Source organism: Pan troglodytes, chromosome 23 (assembly GCF_028858775.2).
Source record: "Pan troglodytes isolate AG18354 chromosome 23, NHGRI_mPanTro3-v2.0_pri, whole genome shotgun sequence".
Classification (NCBI taxonomy): Eukaryota; Metazoa; Chordata; class Mammalia; order Primates; family Hominidae; genus Pan; species Pan troglodytes.
The window spans coordinates 21,603,719-21,614,908 of record NC_086016.1 but is presented as its reverse complement, the minus strand read 5'-3'; positions in this window follow the sequence as shown (position 1 = coordinate 21,614,908).

Below are 11,190 nucleotides of genomic sequence, written 5' to 3'. Positions count from 1 at the left end.
TGTTGTTGTTGTTGTTTTGTTTTTTTTGTCATGATGGAGTTTTGTTCTTGTCGCCCAGGCTAGAGTGCAATGGCGTGATCTCGGCTCACTACAACCTCCACCTCCGGGGTTCAAGCAATTCTTCTGCTTTAGCCTACCAAGTAGCTGGGATTACAGGTATGCACCACCACACCTTGCTAATTTTTGTATTTTTGGTAGAGACAGGGTTTTCCCATGTTGGCCAAGCTGGTCTCAAACTCCTGACCTCAAGTGATCTGCCCACCTTGGCCTCCCAAAGTGCTGGGATTACAGGTGTGAGCCACCGCACCCAGGCAGTATTCTGCATTCTTAAACTGATTTTCTGCCTCCTTGTTCTGTCATTTACTGAGAGAGAAGTGTGGAAATCTCTAGCTATAACTGTGCATTTGTCTATTTGTTCTCTTGGTTCTGTCAGTTTTTGCTCTGTATCGGGTGCATACATATTTAGGATCATAATGTCTTCTTGATGACTTGACCACTTTATCCGCATAAAACAGTCCTCCCTATCTCTAGGAACAGTCCTGTTCTGAGTCTGCTTTGCCGGATGCCATTCCAGTATTCTCATAACTCATGTTCACATGATCTTGTTCCATTCCTTTACTAACTCCTGCATTTTTAATTGTGGTAAAATATACACAGCACAAAAGGATCCTTTTTTTTGAGACGGAGTCTCACTCTGTCACCAGACTGGAGTGCAGTGGTGCCATCTCAGCTCACCACAACCTCCGACTCCCTGGTTCAAGCGATTTTCCTGCCTCAGCCCCCGAGTAGCGGGGATTACTGGCACGGGCCACCATGCCCAGCTAATTTTTGTATTTTTAGTAGAGACAGGGTTTCACCATCTTGGCCAGGCTGGTCTTGAACTCCTGACCTCGTGATCCACCTGCCTCGGCCTCCCAAAGTGCTGGGATTACACACACGAGCCACTGTAACCGGCCAGAGTTCCTTCTTTAAGGCTGGATAATATTCCATTGTCCATGTCTGTAGACCACATTGCTTATCCATTTATCTGTCGGTGCATGTTTGAATTGTTTCTACCTTTTAGCTAGCGTGAATGATGCTGCTGTAAACATCGATGCACAAGTGTCTGAGTCCCTGCTTTCAATTCTTTTCAGTGCATGCCTATCCTGGGCGTGGAATTCCTAGATCACACGGTAATTCTGATTCACTTTTTTTTTTTTTTTTTTTTTTTGAGACGGAGTCTTGCTCTTTAGCCCAGGCCGGACTGCAGTGGCGCTATCTCGGCTCACTGCAAACTCCACCTCCCGGGTTCACGCCATTCTCCTGCCTCAGCCTCCCAAGTAGCTGGGACTACAGGCACCCACCACCACGCCCGGCTAATTTTTTTATTTTTAGTAGAAATGGGGTTTCATCGTGTTAGCCAGGATGGTCTTGATCTCCTGACCTCGTGATCTGCCCGCCTCAGCCTCCCAAAGTGCTGGGATTACAGGCGTGAGCCACTGCGCCTGGCCTCTGATTCACTTTTTGAGGAAATACCAAACTTTTCCACGGTGGCAGCACCATTTTACATTCCCACCAACAGTAAACCAACGTTCAATTTCTCCACATCTTCACGTTCTTTACATCCTTGCCAATGCTTTTATTTTCTGTTGTTGGTTTTGCTTGGCTTTTTTTGATAATAGCCATCCTAATATCTGTGAAGTGGCATCTCATTGGGGTTGATTTGCATTTCCCTAGTAACTAGTAATGTTGGGCATCTTTTCATGTACTTCTTGGCCACTTGTATGTCTTCTCTGGAGAAACGTCTATTCAAGTCCTCTATTTCTTAGTTTTTTGTTGTTGAGTAAAGTTATGACTTTTCAAAACGTACTTTACCTTGATTTGTTTTGCCACCTATGATGTTTTATTTTGAACTTTAGAAGTGGAAAGAAACTAATAAGTCATATTTAAAGCCATGTTGTTCTTCCAGTCAGCACCATAATTCTTAACAAGAAAACTTGACATTTCATTTAAGTGATTAAATGTATAGAGGTTGGAGATTTGCATTTTCCCCTATAATCCATATAATAATCCATGGAAAATCTTTTCCAATAGTTAGCAATGCAGCAGAAAACAGCCCATACATAACGACAAAATGAAAACTCCCAGATCACTTGCATCCTGCCAGAATCTTAGCTCCCCTCACATTACTGCTATTCATGACCTCAAGCCACACGTTCTTATAAAGATGTGACCCCAACTTTGATAGTAAATGAATGGTTATCAGATCGAGGTCTCTCTCTTCCTCTCACAGCTTCAAAACAGTGACAGGAAATGGGAAAAGGGAAAACACCTCAGAGTTTGCAAACGGGTGACTGTGCGCCTCAGCAGCACAGGAAGGAAATGACCACGGGACACCTGTGCAGTGACTAGAGCCAGGCCGGCCTCATTCGATGTCATGTGACGGGTGGAGATGGGGGAGCTGTGACAGCGGCAAGCACATCTCGGCCAGGCCCGGGAGAACATGGGCTCCACCAGCTCACCCACTCCACAGCCTTTCCTTCAGAAGCCTCGCTGTGGACACAGACTGAAACAGGCAGTGAGATATAATGTCTGGGGTTTGCTTCTAATTCTTCCAGGGGTGGAGGTAGGGGCTGAGCATACAAGACTGGTGTGAATAGGGGCCTGTTGGAGCTGTGTGATGGGCCGTGTGGTGGGGGGAGGGGTGTCATTATATTATTCTATTTGTGTATACATTTGTGTGTTTTCATAGTGAAGTTGGTATTTTTAAAAAAGAAGCCTCTCCTCCCTTTTTTCTCCTTGGTATTTTAAACCATCCAAATATTAAGAATGCTCTCTAAAGACAATCAAAACAGCAAGCATCTCAACAGTAATAACTTCACCCCACTGAGCTGAATTAGGCCAGCAAAGGTCTCAGAAATGAACTCTCTACCTTCGTTCACTCAACACATCTTTGACCTTCGGGAAAGTACCCCGTGCCAGTGTGCCAGGCCCTCTTCTACCTCCAAAGAGCAGTGGAGACTGGGCGTCCTACTGGGCAGTAGATGTGGGCAGAGCCCCACAAAGAGCAGAGTCTGGCAAGGGGGATCCAGGCCAGATGGGGCAGAGGCCTTGCAGGCACTGGGACAGACTGTGGCCTGCACACAGGGAAATGGGACCCTGCCTGCACACAGGGCTGACTCACCACACACCAGCCACAGTTTGCTATATGACCAGAGGGTAAAGAGAGACCCCACCCAACTGGGGCCTTCGGGCACCAACTAGAGGACAGGAAGAACCCAGCTGGAGGCCCTCTTGACTCAGCCAACAGGCGCCAGTGGTCAGCACAAGGAAGACGGAACACAGGCCATCCCCAGGGTGGGGACAAGGAGGAGGAAGCTCAGCCTCCAGCCCCAGGGACAGGGCCCCTTGAGACCCCAGGAGGCAGCGACCTAGTCTCAGGGTCCCTTTTCTTCCCAATTCCAGCAGTGTCAGAACTGCCAGGTACAAGAAGGAGCCACGCAGTCCTCTGGGCAGCAGAAACCCGAGGCTCAGTGAGAGCAGTGACCCAGGAGAGCCAGCTTTCCATGCGCAGGCTGGAGCCACTCGCTCCTTCTGGCCACACATAAGTTACTGAGCATCTGCTCACCAACAGCTTCCTTTTGTTAGGAAGTGTGGAAGTGGCATCTGAGCAGACTTGGGGGAAGTGAGTGGGTGTGGGGCCTGTTCCAGACCCAGAGAGCACCCAGTGCAAAGGCCCTGTGGCGGGAGCATGCCTGGTCTCCTGGGGACCAAGCGGCCAGGGTGTGGAGAGCGGCAGCAGGCAGCACAGGCCATGGCCACTTTGGGACCTTTGACTGTGAACAGAAGCCACAGCACGGTGTGGAGCAGAGGAGCAACATAATCCAGAGAGGTGGTTTTTTGTTTTTGTTTTTGGTTTTTTTTTTTAAGAGACAGGGTCTCATCTGTCACACAGATTGGAGTGCAGTGGTGCAATCATGGCTCACTGCAGCCTCGAACTCCTGGGCTCAAGCAATCCCCTCCTGCTTCAGCATCCCCAGCAGCTGGGACCCCAGGCACGCACCACCACACCCGGATATTTTTTACATTTTTTGTAGAGACTGAGTCTTACTATGTTGCCTAGGCTGGTCCCAAACCGCTGGCCTCAAGCCATCCTCCTGCCTCAGCCTCCTGGTTACACAGAGTCACTTCTTATCTTGCACACAACTGGAGAGAAAATCCTTGACTGAAAGATGCCTGGCTTTGCTCTGTCTCTCACAGCGCTTCCCTTGCACAGCACCTGATAGGACGAGTGCCAGGATCAGGGTTCTTGTGACATTGTGAGGCCAATTATGAAATCTAAGGAGACTAGGGACTTCCAGTTTCATTAACTTGATTCTTCTGTTAGGAAGAAAGTACCTGGATTAAAATAATTCACCCTAAGATGTGAATGAATGAAAATGAATGTCAAAACCCTCTAGAGAACTTTAACAAGGCATCAATTCACGGAAAGCCTAACTGGTAAAATTAGTAGAATATATCTCAGACTATCTACAGCATCAAAGGAGAAGCGTGTCTGTATTGAGGGAATGGGTTCAGGAGAGACACCAACAGGGGAGCTCACGTTCCAGGTCTCTCTAGATTACAGGATCCAGAGGTTCTATGAGTGGCCATCCCTGATCACCCCCAGTTCCCAACTGACCCGGACCACGGCCTCCCAATCCCTGCGTCGGCCCTTGAAGCTCCCAGGGTGGCTGTGACTCCTTGGGTATCAGCTTGCTCGGCGTCCTGCCTCTGATGCCCTCCGGATGCATCCCTGGGGACCGCAGCTCATGAGCCCCACGGAGGCAGGAGGAACTGACCTCGCCAAACCCTAGCCAGGCTGTCACCTGGCCCAGACCGCCTTGGTCTGGATGTCTGCCGCAGCCTGGGCTCTGCTCGCCACTCTAAACACAAGTGGCCACATACCATCTGATTCCACTTACATGAAATGTCCAGAAAGGGCAAATCCATAGGGACAGAAAGTAGACTGGTGGTTGTGAGAGGCTGGGAGAGGCTGAGAGAGGAGGTAGGTGAGGGGGAAATGGGAGTGACTGATTCATGAGTACTGGGCTTCTTTTGGGGCTATGCAAATATTCTAAACTGGATGGTGATGGTTACACAACTCTGTGAACAGACTAAAAATGATGGAAAACTCTACTAAGAACTCTTCTTCAGAGGGGTGAATTGTAGGGTATGTGAATCATATCTCAGTAAAGCTGCTGCAAAGCAAGTAGAGAGAGAGGAGGGAAGTAGGAGAGGCTGGCGGCCCCAGGAGTAGGGCTCAGGAACCAGCTACGGAGGCTGGGAGGTGGGGCCAGAGCCAGATGGAGGCACAACCAACTGCAGGCAGCTTGGACAACCCTGAGGGCACTTCCAGCTGAACTGTGGAGTGTTTGGCAGAAGCAAGAGCAGGGGGCCAAGCTTCTGGTGATGGCCTGGACCCTAGACACCCCCTCCCCTAACAAAACCCAGAAAGGAGTGACTGGGAGAGAAGGCATAGTCAGGAGCATCACTCCCACGCCTGGCCTCCCCACCACCAAGCCCGCCTGGCCTCCCCAGCACCAAGCCCACAGGCACGGCACACTAGCAACTGCCCAGAATGACTCACACCTTCCTGTGACATTGTCCAATATGAACTGCCCAGGGTCTTGAAGCACCGAGCACTGGGAGATCCCCATGTCCCCAGGAACTGTACTCTGCATTTTCAAACAGAACATTTTCATGATATGTTGATGGCCACTCTTTTCCCTGACTGGCCATCTGAGAAACTGAGCAGAGGTGAGGTTACGGCACCCCCCAAAGGTGACCAGAGAAGCTCACCATTGACAGCCCAGGGGAGCCCTTTTGGGCCCGACACAGAGTGTCACCCTCTGAAGCTGTCACAGAATCAGAGACTAGGGCTCTGTCACCTCACACCTCGGGAACACTGCAGGGGTGCTCTGCAGCAGCATGTTTCTCTCTCTCTCTCTCTTTTTTTTTTTTTTTTTTGAGACAGAATCTCACTCTTGTCCAGGCTGGAGTGCAGTGACATGATCTTGACTCACTGCAACCTCCACCTCTTGCGTTCAAGCAATTCTCCTGCCTCAGCCTACCAAGTAACTGGGATTACAGGCACCACGCCCAGCTGTTTTGTATTTTTGGTAGGGACAGGGTTTCCCCATGTTTGCCAGGGTGGTCTCAAACTCCCGACTTCAAGTGATCCGCCCGCCTTGGCCTCCCAAAGTGTTGGGATTACAGGCGTGAGCCACCATGCCTGGCCTGCAGCATGTCTTTTTTTTTTTTTTTTTGAGACGGAGTCTCGCTCTGTCACCCACGCTGGAGTGCAGTGGCGCAGTCTCAGCTCACTGCAACCTCCATCTCCCAGGTTCACACCATTCTCCTGCCTCAGCCTCCTGAGCTGGGACTACAGGCGCCTGCCACCATGCCCGGCCAATTTTTTGTATTTTTAGTAGAGATGGGGTTTCACCATGCTAGGCAGGATGGTCTCGATCTCCTGACCTCGTGATCCACCCATCTCGGCCTCCCAGAGTGCTGGGATTACAGGCGTGAGCCACTGCGCCCTGCCCAGCATGTCTCTTAAACGCAGGAGCCACGAGCAGAGCTGTCAGAATGCTTCAGAGGAAAACAAGTGGGGCCTGGTGACAACTCACACAAGACACTGGGGGTGACAACTCACACAAGACACTGGGGGTGACAACTCACACAAGACACTGGGGGTGACACGGAAGAAGGGGACTCTCCAGGGCTGCTTTTAAGTTGGGGGCATTCTTAGAATTAAGAAGCTGTCAATCAACCGCCAGATCCTGCAAAGAACTGTTTCAACTCCATTAAGGAAAAATAAAGGAAACCCAAAAGAAAAACACACAGAGGATACAATGTTCTCATGAAGATTGCCTGTAACCAATAAACATTTTAAAAGATGCTTAAAGTTGCAAGTCATGGATAGAATGTAAATTAAGGCATCAATAAGACAACCTTTTTCACCCAACAGATTAGGTTAAATCTAGTGCTGGTGAGTGTGGGGAAACAGGCATTCTCAGGCCACGGGGCAACATCTGTTAAAACTCTAAAAGGTTGGGCAGGCGTGGTGGCTCATGCCTGTAATCCCAACATTTTGGGAGGCCAAGGCGGGTGGGTCACTACAGGTCAGGAGGAGTTCAAGACCAGCCTGACCAACATGGTGAAACCCTGTCTCTACTAAAAATACAAAATCACCTGGGTTTGTTGGCGCATGCCTGTAATCCCAGCTACTTGGGAGGCTGAGGCAGGAGAATTGTTTGAACTCAGGAGGCGGAGGTTGCAGTGAGCTGAGATCGCACCACTGCACTCCAGCTTGGGCGACACAGCGAGACTCCATCTCAAAAAACAAACAAACAAACAAACAAACAAAAACCTCTAAAAGGTACATGCCCTTTAGCCTAGCAATTCCATTTGGAGGAGCCCAGCCTGCAAAACTACTCACAAATGCACAGAAGTGAATACACACACTCAAGAATGTTCACTGTAGGGCTATATTTTAACAGAAGAAAACTTACAGGCACCTAAATGTTCTTCCACAGAGGAATAATTATAAATAATGATTCATCTATATAATAAAATACTATATAGGTATAGAAGAAAACGTTTAAGGACTATGTTAACTATGATGTTATCTGTGGAGAATGGGATTTTAGGAGAGGACTCCCATTATACCTTTGCATGACATTTATAATCAGAAAACAAACCTTCAAAAAAATGAGTTGCTGGGATGATGGTATGATCCCATTTACATAAAACGGAAAATAATATATATGCATATGTACATACGTGTAGCTGTGCTGTCTAGAAAAGTGTCTGCAAGTGTCTGCATCTGTATATAGTAGCTATGGCTTCACATCTTTACAACAAGCACACCTAAGTGTGGCTTGTTTAATTTTAAAAAGAAAAAACCCGAGCTGGGGCTCAAGAGTCTGCTGGAGCCACCTCATGTGGTCCCTGGGCTCATACCTCTCCCTAAGCAACTCCTCCACACTCTCAGTAGTGTCTGCATGCGGAGGAGTCCCTCAGACTCATTTCCCAGGGGCCTCCTCTGAGCCCCAAGTCTACATGACCAAGTTGCTTTGCAAAATCTCCCTCCAGATCCACCCAAGTCAGACACAAGGCTTCCCTTCCACATCAGGTCCTGTTCTGGCGTTCTATCTCTGCAATGGCTCCATCACCGTTTATGCTCACCCCTCCTCCCAATGACCCATGCCTAGACCGCCACTACATCCTCCATCTCTCTCAAACACACCTCTGCTCCCACTCCTGCCACCACACACCCCCAACAGCCTCAGTCTGGGGAGCTGTCATCTCTCACCTGGATGCCAGTGCCTGCCTGTGCCATCCATCCTCCAAGCCACAAATAAACGGTGGCTGGAAAACAGGAGCCTGATTTGTGGCTACTCCCTGCTTAGACGCCTCAATGGCTGTCCATGGCACGAATACCAAGGCCAATCCCCTAACCGGGCCTGGAACGCCCCTCACCTTCCACCCCTGCCTCACCATCCTCCCCTCCCTCTGGGCTCCATCCTCTGGCCACCATCAGGCCCCAGGGCCACTACACAGGGGATTCCCACCATCTGAGACTCCCTCTCCCTCTCCCCCAGTCCCAGTCCCACAGCACCCAGGAGGTTCCCAGTCATCCTTCGGGTCTCAGCTCAGTCCTCGATTCCTCAGTGAAACCAACTCCGACCCTCCCCTCAGTTCAAGGTTTCCATGATACCATCACTGTGCCTCAGAGATTTCATCTCTGTCCCTGCCCCTCAGCTCTGCGTGCCAGGAAAGTGAAGCATTGTTGAACCCAGATGCCCAGCTCAGTGTGTGCACCAGAGCAGGAGTACAGTGTTTGATGGGTCCTACATATGCAGAAAAATGTTTGAAAACTGTCATGGCCTGGATGCCCCCAAAATTCATGTGTTGAAACTTAACCGCCAATGTGACAGCATTAAGATACAGGGCCTTTAGGAGGTGATTAAGTTCTGCAGGGGGAGCCCTGATAAATAGGATCAGTGACCTTGTAAAACGGCTTGAAGGAACCAGCGAGGCCCGTTTTGCCCTTCTGCCTTCTGCCCTTCTGCCCTTCTGCCCTTCTGCCTTCTGCCCCATGCGGACACAGCAAGAAGGCCCTCACCAGACACTGAATGCTGGTGCCTTGGTCTCAGACTTCCCAGCCTCCAGAACTGTAAGAAATAAATATCTGTTGTTTATAAACTACCCTGTCTCAAGTATCTTGTTACAGCAGCACAATAGACTAAGACAGATACTGTACATCTTAAAAAAAGAATCCTTTGATTCTGTCCAGGCACAGTGGCTCACACCTGTAATCCCAGCACTTTGGGAGGCCAAGGCAGGTGGATTGCCTGAGCTCAGGAGTTCGAGACCACCCTGGGCAACATGGTGATACCCCATCTCTACTAAAATACAAAAAATTAGCTGGGTGTGGTGGCGCATACCTGTAGTCCCAGCTACTCAGGAGGCTGAGGCACGAAAATCGCTTGAGCCCCACAGGCAGAGGTTGCAGTGGGCCAAGATCGCACCACTGCACTCCAGCTTGGGCTACAGAGTGAGACTCCATCGCAAAAAGAAAGAAAGAGAAAAGGCCAGGCGCGGTGGCTCACGCCTGTAATCCCAGCACTTTGGGAGGCCAAGGCGGGTGGATCACGAGGTCAAGAGATGGAGACCATCCTGGCCAACATGGTGACACCCCGTCTCTACTAAAAATACAAAAAAAATTAGATGGGCATGGTGGCACGCACCTGTAGTCCCAGCTACTTGGGAGGCTGAGGCTGGAGAATTGCTTGAACCCAGCAGGCGGAGGTTGCAGTGAGCCTATATCATACCACTGCACTCCAGCCTGGCGACAGAGTAAGACTCCATCTAAAAAAAAAAATCAAAAAACAAAATAAAACCTCTTATTTTGAAAATGTTCAAATATACACAGAAGTAGAGAGAAGAGTAGAATGGATGCCCATGTGCCCAGCATCCAGCCCCTGCTGTTTTATTTTCTCTATCCATCCTTCACATCTTTTTTTTTCTCGTTTTACTCACAAATACTTAAGTATGTAAGTAGATACACTTCACCCACATAATAGAGAATACTCTATACATGTATTCATGGGTCAAAGGGGTCCCTGAGATACACACAATTCATACTCATCCCTCTGAACACTGCAAGCGTCGTGTGGAGCCATTTGCTTTCCCACACACTCGCTTTCTGCCGCAGCAAGGCTGGACCCTGCTGGAGTGGTGATGTGCAGGAACTGCCTCATAGCTCAGGTGGTAAAGTTATTTGGCTGGGAACTGAGTCTCTCCCCACATGCTGTCACACCCTTCCCGGCCCTGACAAACACAAAGAGATGCATCCCATCGAGTCACCCACTTGGCTGAACCGTGTACCTGGTAACCTCCTTGGGAGGTTCTTTGGAGGGTATTTTTCTCCTCTACACAAAGCATGCCTGCGAAGTAAGCCGAGAATGACAAAAACAGGAAAGCCCAATCTTGCAGAGACAGAGGGGCCAAGGCCTGCATGATAATGCAGCCCAAATTCATAGCTCAGACCCAAAAGAAAACAAATGTTCCATTCTTTCTGTGTCCACCTCTAAACTAAGCAATACAGTGAGGGCAGTAAATTGCAATTACAAGAACTTTAGCAGTTGCTGATCATAAAATGAAAAGGGACAAATATGTTTATCCTTAACAGGGTCACAAATAATTCCACAGCTGTTAATTTTGGCAGCCACGACTCTGCAGGCAGTATGGGCTCATGGTATACTATCTTCATTGTCACCTCGGACAAAGATCCTGTTGGCCAAAGGCACACAGGCATCTTCAGGAAAACTAGTTTTAAATGGTAAGATTAAAAAACACAGTCATTATTTAAAAGCACAAGAAAGGTTTCTTTTTTAAAGTTCACTAACAAATCCAGAGAGTGATGAAAGCCAATGCTTTATCCACTTATCAACCCAGATCACATGACCGCTTTCAGATGACTCACTTGGCCAGATTTACTGACCAGGACGCTGCACAAAATACTACAGAGAAGACCAACGTTGACAGAGGATGTCTATGTCCTGTGTTCTGCCCACATGAAACCAGCTACCTCCAACCCTCCCTGTCCCTCCTCCAAGGGGTGTGTCTCCGAGTCCCCCGAATCAGTCACCTGTGCTCCAT